Raw genomic sequence first — 12,559 nt, 5'->3', positions numbered from 1 at the left:
CTTATCTCCCTAAGCAATAGTGGAGCAGATCGCATCAAGTCTTATCTTCCTAAGTAATAGTGGAGCAGACAAAAGAAACCAGATTTTATCTCCCTAAGCAGTAGTGGAGCAGATCACATCAACTCTTATCTACCTAAACAGTAGTGGAGCAGACGAAAGAAACCAGATCTTATCTCCCTAAGCAGTAGTGGAGCAGATCACATCAAGTCTTATCTCCCTAAGCAGTAGTGGAGCAGACGAAAGAAACCAGATCTTATCTCCCTAAGCAGTAGTGGAGCAAATCACATCAAGTCTTATCTCCCTAAGAAATAGTGGAGCAGACGAAAGAAACTAGATCTTATCTCCCTAAGCAGTGGTGGAGCAGATCGCATCAAGTCTTATCTCCCTAAACAGTAGTGGAGCAGGTTGAAGATACGAATCTCATCCCCATGGAGTTGCAGCAGAGTAGATTTAAGACATATCTCTCTAAAGATGTTGTGAAGTGGATCAAGGCAATAAGACGCAGTGGACTAGAATGAGGCTTCTTGAAGAAAGGAAGCACAAAAAGAAGTCAAAACTCGGCGAGCCCGGGCAAAATTGGCCTTTCTTAGTCTTTGCTCTGTTCTCGTTACACGATAACGACCAAAGAGGGGAAGCTGTAAGGCCCAATTTTATGCCCAGGCCCGAATATTAAAACAAGATAAACAATAGTCCAATTACAAAGGAAAATAACAAGCCCAATGTAGCCCATGGCTTAAAACAAAAATTAAAAACCCAGCCAAGACAACATTAACATTTTCGCCAGAAAGTTGCCCCCAAACCCTAAGCGCCAGATGCCTCAAGGTGGCCTCCTCGTCACACGCCCACTGCACGCCTCACCACCACCGCTTGGCCACGGACACTTGCAAGGAGAAGAAGACACGCGGACTAAAAAGAAAACAACAAAAGAAGAGATAGACAAAAAGAAACGACAGAGAATAGAACGGAAAGATTTTGTATTTTGGCTATAAAGGCCAAACGTTTTCTTGCATCTTTCTTCTTCGATTTTCTTTGTAAAAAACACACATTAGAAATCAAAACAAAGAAAAAATGAAGTTCAAAAGGTTAAACCTTTATTTTTTTCTTTCTATTCGCTTTGATTTTCATTTTATTTTAATTTATTTTTGCCTTTTTAACTTCATTTTAATAAGAAAAATATAGAAATAATAACAAAAGGAAGGAAACTCACGGAGTAGATCGTGACCGCCATGTGAGTCTCTTTCCTCCATCACGAAGTCGGGTCTGCAAGGTCGAGGGTCCCTTTGCTTCACTCCTGGGTTGAGAGAGCCCACTCTCAAGGACGCCGTTAAACGGGCTGCAAAGCCCATCCCATCGTGTCGCCAACAAGAAGTCGACGGCGGCATAGTTGAATGCCGAGGAGCCCTAAGTCCAAGAGGGATCATGAGAGAGAGAGGCCATGGGGACTCTCTGTGTTTTCTTAAAAAAATAAAGTTAAACTTTTTTTTGGGGTTTCATTGCTAAAAATAAATGGCAGAAAAAGAAAGCATTTGTTTGCTTTTATGGATTACAAAACAGTGCCGTTTGAGGGGGGAAATCAACGCATTCTTGCCCTTAATGGGTAATTTATGCCTTTAGTCCCTTCACCTTGTGCTGAAGTGCACTTTAACCTTTTATTTTTTATTTTTTTAATTTGGGCTGCGAATTCCTTGTCTACTTCAATCGGGTCCTTTGACCATGTGTGCCCCTTTTGCACTGAAACGCCGCGCACAAGGGGCTTGGGATATTTGCTCCTTCGCTCCCTGATGTTTTTAGCACGTTGCGAATCAGTCCCTCGTCCCATCTTTTATTTTTTAATTATCCCCTTTATTTTTTTTGGTTTCAATCACACCCTTGACCCTTTAGCCCCCATTTTTGTACATATATTGTTTTTTTAACTGCATTTGTATTCTTTATTATTTAGGATTTCCTCTTATATATTACTTTATTTTTATTTTAAACTGTTTTAGATTTATTACTATTTATTTCAAGTTTTATATACATTAATTATTTTAAATATATATATAAATACATTATCTATTCTAGTTCCCTGTTTTATTTCTTAATATAAAACAATTTTTCCTTTTACTGATAATGTAAAGATTTTAGCTATTTATCTTAAGTGCTTTATATATTATTTATCTTATGTTAAAATGTATTATATATGTTAATTATTTTAAAACCGTTTTGTACTTTTTCAACCATGCTATTTGTCTTCGTGTTTTATTTATAATCCATTTTAAAATTTTCCTATCTTACGCTTCCATATGTCATACATACTGCTTTTAAAATTTTTTCATACGTAGTATTTTAAAATTGTTTTGTATAATATATTTTTTATATATTTCTTTCTTCATATTATTTGGTCAAGATTCATTTATTATTATTTTAAATTTGCTCTACATTTTATTTATTTTAATTTGCTCTATACCACTCATTTTGAAATTGTTATATATGTTATTTAATTTATTCATCCCTTTTTAGCAATAATGATGTTTAAATAATGTGTGTTGAGTGATTATTTTCATTGTGTGTGCCATTGGTATAATTTTATTCATGTATCATTACTCTATGTTTATTATTGTATTGATTAGTTCACGTCATTGTATTGTAAATTAAACTCCGACATAGTTATCCAATTTAGATTGCTTTATTTTATTCTAAGTGAGATAAATGCATACCTTCAAATAGTTACCCGCTATTATTCAAAATGAATTTTGCTAAATAAGGCAATATTTTGCATTTTGGAAATTTGAGAAATTGTACCCTAACTTACTGGGTCTCGATTTTCCCATTAAACCCAAATAACAAAATATCCTTTTAAATTTCAAACATATAAAATTTCGAAAATAAAGGCAATATTCCGTATTTAGAAAATTCAAGAAATCGTGCCCTAACTTACTGGGCTTCGATTTTTCTCATGATTCTAAATAACCGAATATCCTTTTAAAATTGAAATAAATGAGGTTTAAACAAAAAAATATATATGCAAGCTTACTCTCGAAAATACGAGGTGTCGTGTCCTAACTTACTGAATGTGACATCTTGTTACTTCGAGATAAGAAGGCATTTTTCCATTTTGATTTATCCAAGTAATTTTTTTTAAATAACGCAATATAAAGAAGGATCGTATTTTTAAATTCTTTTCGAGTTTTTAATTTTCGACACCAAGACATTAAGTAATCAACTAGGTACCAATTTTGGGCGTATCGAGGGTGCTAATCCTTCCTCGTGCGTAACCGACTCCCGAACCCGTCTTTCTGAATTTCGTAGACAAAAATCATTGTTTTAATAAAAATTAAATTGTTTATTAAAAACAACCACTTTTCGAGGTGACCCGATCACACCTCATCAAAAAAGATCGGTGGCGACTCCCACATTCGATTTTATTTTCAAAACCCAAGTCGACCCGGTTTTATCAAAAAAATGGTGTCAACAGACATTCTTCTAAAGAGAATAAGTGAATTATAGGAGTTGTTTTTGATTGGGTAGAACACAAAGACGTAGTTGACATACCTCCTTGATTAGTCTCGGTTTACGCCTTCTTTTCACTTTGGATAGGACGAAAGAGCTAGATGCATAGTCGCTTGAGAAGTCTCGATTCACGCCTTGTGCTTTACTTTTCAAAGACATCCCACTTTCCAAGCACCGAGTGTTCAAGAATTGGGAAGAAAATCGCTCAAGAGAAAGGTTGAAGACATTGGACAACTATTCAATTGATCAAGACAATGAAGGCATCTCCCAAACTTTCGCTATGACTTGGACATCCCCTAAGCCTTGGACCATAACGATTTAATTTGATCAAATTTATTACTTTAGATGTCACGATAAATTCTCATTTTACTATAGAAATTAAAACTCTAATGTTCCTACCCTAGCTACTTTTCTAAATGCATTTCCAACATGAACCCCGAATCAGAAAAGAAACCATGAAAAAAAGGTTTCAAGCCAAACACACAAAAATAAGAAAAAGAGACTAACCTTCGAGAATCTAAAAGCAAAAACTACAAATCACATCAACAAATTTAGGGATCTTTAAGTGATAATCGCAAGATACCCAAACACTACACTTAATCTCGATGTAAATCTCGCTCCTTTCTAAAAATCTTTATACGCCCACAAAATGTTCTCTCATTCTCCTTTTGGGGTTCAATTTTTTATATGAAATAATTAAACATAAAATGGTGTCGCATCATTATCGAATAATGTGGTTAATGAGTCCCCAATAGATTCGAACATTCGAGAAGACAGACGCTGCAAGTTTGTCGAAGAAGTTGGGAGATTAGAAAAGCGCCGCTTTGGTGTGGACCGTAAAGACCTAGTAATTACTACTGACCTATTCAATTTAGAAATTAGAGATCATTCTTGATTGTGTTGGATGGTAGAGCAAGTCAAAAGCAAATCCTACCTTACAAAAAAATCATTGAAATTGTGAGCTTAGAGAAGAGAAAAGGTGAAGATCGAGCCTCAGATCACCGCAGAGACGGCGAGATGTCATTCAAAGATGTTTTCACATGATCAAGATATGCTTGAGCTACAAAGACGTGGACGCCTTAAGGAAAAGAAGATCTTGAAGAGGTCTATACGGGTGTCCGAGGAACACATGCATTGATTTTGCAATGGCCAAGTGAATCATGAGATATGGGTACTGGCCGGTCCACCATGGAAGGGATTATCAAGATATCAAGAAACGCCACAAGGGCCAAATTTACGGAAAAATTGTGTACTCCATCTATTCATGTTATGACTTTTCCATGACCTTTCTATGTGGGGCATGGAGGTCATTGGGCTAATCTCGCAAAAGCTTCTAGCGTCATCGAGTCATCTTTGTAGTCATCGACATTTCATTAGGCGGTGGAAGCCGCTCATATGCCAATATCACAAAGTCGATAATCAACAAATTTTGAAGAATCATATGTCAATATGGAATGCCAAAAGGATCATATTAGACAATGCATTGAATTTGAACAACCGCACGACATCGAAGTTTTAGCCTGCTCAAGATTAACACTATATCGCCTCAAAATGAACAGTCATGGGGCAAAAGCAAAAAAAAGTAAAAAAACGAAAATAAAAAGCAAAAAACAAAAACCAAATAAAAGAAAATACCTCACCGGCAACATTTCCCACTAGTATATGGAATAGAGGTAGTTTTACCCATCAAAGTTGATATTTCTACCCTTCAATCTTGTCGAGTTGAATTTGGATGAAGCAAATCCAAGCTTGATGATGAATGCAATTTGATTGAAAATGAAAGATTCAAAGTTATCCGCTTGGTCAAAAGCACCAAAATAAAGACGCGAGCTCACCAAAAGGTTCACCCCGTAATTCTATGAGGAGCAATGTATCGAAAAAATCATTCCCATACGTAAAGACTTCAAAAAAGTGGATGCTAAATCCCAAGGACCTTATGGAAGGCCTTATCTAAGAGAGCGCCAAGATGACCAAGATGGATGACAAGAACCCGCTTAATCTTCGTAATTTTGATTCAGTAATAAATACTTCACTTGAAAAACGAAAGAAAAAAGAAAATGAAAAAGAAAAGAAAAAAGAAAATAAAAGGAGGCTAAGGTGAAACCCGCAAAGGGCGCCTTTGAGACCAAAGGGGTATTGAATTGAAAACCCAAGAATGGGCAGCTCAAATTTTGATCAAAGGGCATGCAGAATCTTGCCCTCCGAATTAATAAGAAGGAGAGATGCTACATCTTAGGGCATCAACAAATTCTTCTAGGACTTCTAGACACATATCAAGTTCAAAAGGGTCCTCAAGCGCTTAAAGCGCAGAAGCTCATGCTATGATATCCTGGGCACCTATTTCCATTTTATTCATTTTTGTATTTTGACCAAATACGCCATCTTGATTAATTTATTCTCATTTTTATTCTAGCAAAATTTGCTATCTTGATTAATTTGTTCATTTAGAGCTTTTGCTCTCAACAAATTTCCATCTTATCCATTGTGATAATCTTTTTCATCTTATACATCTCAGATCTCAAAGAAAATTTTCTGTCTTGATTGATTTGTTTGTTTAGAGCTTTTTCAACAAAATTTCATTTATTTTGATAATCTTTTTCAAGCATTTTTCATTGAAATAACGATTAATGGATTGACAATACTCATGCAAAAGGAGTTTTGCATATTACTCTGAAAGTTTCTAAATAATACGAGGACCTGAAACAGGACTATTGTTTAGAACTGACCAAACCTGAGGGTTGAAAACATTTGAGAAAGGATAGTCTAAATTGAGACTATTTCTTTGAATCTTCTGTCAAAGATACTTGCTGAACGAGAAAACATCAGTGATAGAACCTTGATGAATAACGAGGAACGATAACAACAAAAAAAGGGATCATTCTCATGACATTCTACATTCATGCAAAAATCATTCATACACATCTAGTTAGGAGCATTTAATTTATTCGATCATGTCATCCTAAACACTAGGCATAAATAGGTCCATAAAGTGGATTTTATGTGTCGTGGTTCCCTGCAGAATGATCAAAGAAATCAGATCCTATACTCAAGTTGCAAAGGATAGATTGAAGATTGCGATCTAGCCTTCAGATTTGGCAAAGCAAGATCAAGATGGCGATTTTACATCCCGACTACAGAGGAGTACATTGAAGCCGATAACTCTATCTCCCGTATTTGGAAGTGGAATAGATTGAAGATTTGCATCTTGCATTCTCAGATTTGGCAACAAGGCATCAAGATGGAAGATTTTACCTCCGACCATGAGGGAGTACATTGAAGCCGATAACTCTATCTCCGTATTTGGCGGAATAGATTGAAGATTGTAGATCTTGCCTTCCCTGTATTTGGCAGCCGGGCGATCGATGGCGATTTTACCTCCCTGACTACAGAGGAGTCTTGGCTCCCACGGGTGGAGAGAGTCTTACCTCCCTGACTACAGAGGACTCCCACGGGTGGAGAGAGTCTTGGCTCTCAAGGAGGCCGTGGGACTGGGGCTAATCGGCCCATTTTACAAATACGGTCATTGGTTTGGTGGCACGGAGGTCTTAGGGCCATCGGTCATTTAAGAAAAAGGGGGGTTGAGAAAGTCGAGGCTTCTCTGCTTTTTTCTTTTAGAAAATCAAAAGTGAACTAAATAAAACCATTTTAGTTTTTATTATCCATCGGATACGCCATTTGATGGGGGAATATGCAAATGTTTTGCCCTAATGGGTAAATTACGCAGCTAGTCCCTCCATCTTGCTGAGGTGCAATCTATCTTTTTATTTTCAATTTAGACCGCTAATTTTGTTTTTGCTTCAATCAGTCCTTTGACCATGTATGCCCTCATACAAACCTTGCACTCTAGGATCGGGTTTATTGCCCTAATAGTCTCCATTCTCAAGGCTGCATATTAATCCCTCGAGACTTGTTTATGGTTTTGCAATTAAAACCCCAAATTTTGTTAGCTTTCAATATCATCCTAGTCCATTTCATTTATTTATTGTTATATTAAATTTTTTATCCTCATTAATTTTAAGTTTTATGTATATTATTTACTTTAAACAGCTATATATAACTTATTTTAAAGTTTTTTTATATATATTCATTGTAACTTACTATATATATATATGCATATCGCTCAAATTTTTCTTTTCTTTTTAAATATATATATATGTACATACCTTTCAAAACTGCTTGCATTTATTATCATTATTTTTATGTATAATGTTATTTATTTCGAACTATTTTATTAAATATTTACTTTAAGTTTTCTTATATATTTTTTTGTTTAAAACTTTTATTACTTATTGTACTTAAAGCATCTATTTTAAATTATTTTTTACTTTAGATTGCCTTTTTTTATTTTCCTTGGATTATTAATGTTGATATTAAGATTATCTACGTCATGTGTTTATTGACATTGTATATACTATGATTTGCTTATTTGTATTCTTGTATTTGGCATGCATTTATGGATTATCTATTTCGTAATTCATTATACTATGTTCCTTTATCCTTCCATTTCATTTCATCACATTAAAATTTGCTTTGATTTGTATTTATTTACAATAAATCTTTCTATTTCATCACAAATGGAACAAATGTACGCTATTCAAGTGTGGTACTCGCATTATTATTAAAAAGATTTTTAGAAAAATAAAGCAATATTTTGCATTTTGAAATTTGAGAAATTGTACCTTAACTTATCTGGTCTCGATTTTCGTTAAACCCAAATAGCAAATGTCCTTTAAATTTTGAACACATAAAATTTCAAAAATAAAACAATATTCCCAGATAGAAAATTCGAGAAAATCGGCCTCTAACTCATCGAGTCGATTTTTCTCGATTGATCCTAAATAACCAAATATCCTTTTAAAATCAAATAAATGAGGTTTAAATAAAATAAAAGGTAAGCTTACTCTCAAAAATACGAGGTGTCGTGGTCCTAACTTAATCGGATGTGACATCTTGTTACTCCTAGATAAAGAGGCATTTTCCATTTTGATTTATTCAGTATTTTTAAAATAACACAATATAAAGAGGGATCGATTTTTCAATTCTTTTCGAAGTTTTAATTTTCGACACCAAGACATTAAGTAATCAACTAGGTACCAATTTTGGGCGACGAGGTGCTAACTTTCTCGCTCAGAATCGAATTCAACCCATTTTTCAATTTCAGAGACCAAAATTGTTGTTTTAATAAAATCGCTTGTTAAAACAACCACTTTTCGGTGACCCGATCACACCTCATCAAAAAGGATTGGTGGCGACCCCACATTTGATTTCATTTTTCAAAACCCAAGTTGACCCTGCTTCATCCAAAAATGGTGTCAACACTATGCTCTATTTATAGAAAAATCGCAAGAGTCTTGGTCTAACAAGAAGAAGAAAAATATAATAACATTTTAAGAGAGAATACACATAATTCTCTAGTAGGAATATGTATGGGCTTCAACACCTCTCTTTAGAGATAGGGTCGCTCATCTTACGTGAGATGGGTCATCGGTCTATCTCTATGTATTTGTAATTATATGTGCCATTTAGTAATTTAATCGACTCATATAATTTAACCAACCAAATAAAAATTTTCTATTTCCCAAAATATTAATAATTTAATTAATTAATTGAAATAAATTTTACTAATTCACACAATTAAATTATTTTCCAAACCTAGTTCTAGTTCGTTAAATTCATGACATATTTACCACACTAGAATCTATGAGTAAATGAATTTAATTATCTTGTTCAACCAGATTGCTTATTAATTAATTTAATTTTACTTCAAACACCGGTTCATGATTTCTATTAATTAAATAATAATTCAATAAATTAATTTAGTCTTTAAGTCATCTCTTTATAACGAGAAATTCCATTCACTACGGATAGTGATACATTCAATCCTTTTCTCAGAATTCATCAATTTTATTTATTCATCTCATCAATTCAAATGCAAACCTTCGAGAATCTATAGAGCTAATAGAGGGCCCATCGGATATATAATTAGAGCTCAATAGTTTGTACTTAAGTGTCATGACCGACCTCTTCTTATTGTAACTCATTATGAAAACAACTCACCAAGTGCTCGCCCAATGAATTTTTCGATAAATAGCCTCATAGGATATCCCCAATCCTTTCATTTATATCCGTTTCACCCAAAATGATATTATCATATCTCATGGTAACCATCACATCTTCTTTCATGAAAATGTTACGCCAATGTAAAAAGAAACAAACCAATGCACAAATATAATCATATATTTAAGCACACAAATAATACAGAATATGTTGTTCAAAAATTGGACGATTTAACTTTCATTTTAATTAAAATCTCAAATTTAATATTTTATTTTTCCTTAAAACTCATTGTGTTGGGAGATGGTTTTTATAAAAAATTGTATGTAGATAAAGAAAATTTCAATAATTAATTCTAATTCAATCTAGAAACTCAAGGATGGTTTTGTTATTAGTTTAAATTAACTAAATTTTATCACATTTCTCTTTTGTATTGATGTGTGTATTAAAAGCATTGAATTCATAGCAAAAGTTTAATAATGGAAAAGAATTAAAATGAAAAGAACTGCTTTTATAATATGAATAAATATATTAATTACAATTGCATTGAATTTGTTGGTATGCTTTGCTTGGCACTTAGGGTTTTGGGATGTAATGAAACATGGAGTCGGGTTTAATTTTCCACTAGTTATAGGCTTGACATTCAAACATTGGGATGTTATGTTCAGTCCTGTGCTTAATATCAATGTCCAAGTTCCACATTTTGACATGGCTAAGAACCAGAATAAACTTGATAGCTTCGGAAGCGCAGATGCTACTTGATGTTCTTGAAGCTAATGTTGCTTAGTTTAACTTTCGATTCTTCCCGATCAACACAACAATGATTCAATGATCAATTAAATATTGTCACTCTATTAGGATTTTGATAAGAATGTACATACATTTATCTTGCATTTGCTCCATGGGCAATATTTTTGATCAATTAGGATAGGGAAGAGACATTATTCACGATAATATCCTCAAAATGTACATCTCGATACTACCCTGTGAGATTCGCCGCCAAGTTTTGATTCGAGCCCATTCAAGTATTAGTGATGGTGCGCTTTAGACTTTAACTCCCTCAACTGCTCTTCATTTGGGTACTTTCCAAGACTACCGATACTTATACCATGTCCTCGTCCACAAGTGATATCTTTTATGGCCAAATTTTTAGTGCCATCTCCGATAGAAATACAATCATCACCATTTAATGTCACATCCAATAAGATTTACCCCGTCCGACGGCCCATGTGAATCCCATCCGTGTTTGGGCTATTCGCCGCGGCTCTACCTTGAAACGCTCGAGGGTATTGTTTTGCATGCAAAACATTAACGTGGAATAGTTTAATGCCTTTGCTAGTTATATCTTGTATCAATGCTGGTCAAAAAGTCAAACCTTTATATTCGCTTAATTTTGAGCAATAGCAAACACACTAAACAAAGATGTTAGTTATAATTATATTTGGATAATAATAAGAGGAAAGAGAAAAATAAATTTTGGCAAGAGGGAAGAAATCGACAACGGGAGTTTGACACTAAATGCACGATTGTGGGGATCTTTATTCTTCTCATAAGCAATGCTTCCCCGACCATCGAAAAATTCCTCCCACGGACATTTTGAAATTTTCAATACTATAGAATCTAACCCAATTAGGGTCCTTGAAAGCACCGATCACTTGAGCCTTTATAGCCCCTCAACATTAATCTCAACAGAGCCTTGCATGGACCTTCTAAGTTTACTTTTGATAATAAATATGTCCCTTTAGGAATCACAACTGATGGGGTTACAGAGGCACATGCTTCTTTCCAAGCATCCAAAATGGCTAAAATGAAATGAATAAAGACATCATTGAAATATAATTTTTTCATATTTTGCCTTTGGGTACAAAGTTAAGAGCAATTCAACTTGCCTTACTCAAACTGCTTTTCCTGTCAGCTTTTGCGCCAAACTTGGCAACAACATCAATAGCGCCCGATTGAACTTTTAGAGGTGAAATGAATAATAATAAAAGCACAAACATGGAAGGAACAATATTAAGGTGTGGTGCCATGTTTTTATTTGGTTTTGAAATTACACTAAGAATGGCTTTTCCTTTTGTTTTTTCCAAATATATAGAAATTTTGAGAAAATTACAACCAACCAAATATATTACTATTTAATCAATGGAATAGTCATATGGCCAAGCTTCAATATCTATGATTAGCTTGTTTCTTTAATATCAACTTCGCACTGTTAGATAGTTTTGTGGTTAATTTTTCACAACTTTAATAATTTAAACTATGTGAAAGGATTTTATTATGGAAAGATTGAAAAGCATTATTTTACATTTTATCTTCAAAATAATATCTTTACTAGATGGTGGAGAATATAATTATGTTCCGTTAAATTTATCAATGTTATTTCAAAAGTATAATCCTAATTATTCAATAAAAATTGTTGATATAAAGAATGGTTTGGTGGTTGATTAGGTTCACACCATATTGCCGAATGCACTCGTGGTTTCTAGCACTTTCTCAATCACCGCTTTCCGGCCCTATAATACCTAGTCGAGCTAACATTCGCCTGACTTCAAATTTCAAACTTCACCCACGTAATAATTATTAGTGAAAACCTGATGGCCATTTGACTTTCTTTCCAAATAGATTTATTTTTTATCTTTTAATTTCTCAACTTCTCTCAAGCATCTTGTAATTTCTTATCATCATGCCCATCTAACACGATCGAATTTCACAAGGTATGACTTTTCATCACCAACACCACCCTTTCATTATCACCCTTTATGAATCCTCACGCTCACCTTTACCCTCATTCTAGAAGATACAAACCCACCATGAGATAAAATGGATCAATTAGTGGGAAAATATTGAACCTAAATAGATGATCGGCATTCTATGATAGTAACATGCATTTGATAAGGTAAATGGACAAAGCTTACATTTAGCTGTGAATATTATATATTGGGGAGATCGATCATGGTACTTTTAGTAGATTGAGTCTACAACTAAATAAATTCTAATTAAGATTTTATTTAAGCCC

The 12,559-nt window shown here is 34.0% G+C and overlaps 1 pseudogene; it reads right to left on the bottom strand.

The window, feature by feature from the left end:
• Positions 1-6,595: 6,595 nt before the first annotated feature.
• Positions 6,596-11,586, bottom strand: LOC128032544 (polygalacturonase-like; annotated as a pseudogene).
• Positions 11,587-12,559: the final 973 nt, after the last annotated feature.

The sequence above is a fragment of the Gossypium raimondii genome, chromosome 9 (assembly GCF_025698545.1).
Source record: "Gossypium raimondii isolate GPD5lz chromosome 9, ASM2569854v1, whole genome shotgun sequence".
Lineage (NCBI taxonomy): Eukaryota > Viridiplantae > Streptophyta > Magnoliopsida > Malvales > Malvaceae > Gossypium > Gossypium raimondii.
Note: the sequence above shows the minus strand (reverse complement) of the source record. Positions and strands in the feature narration are given on the sequence as shown.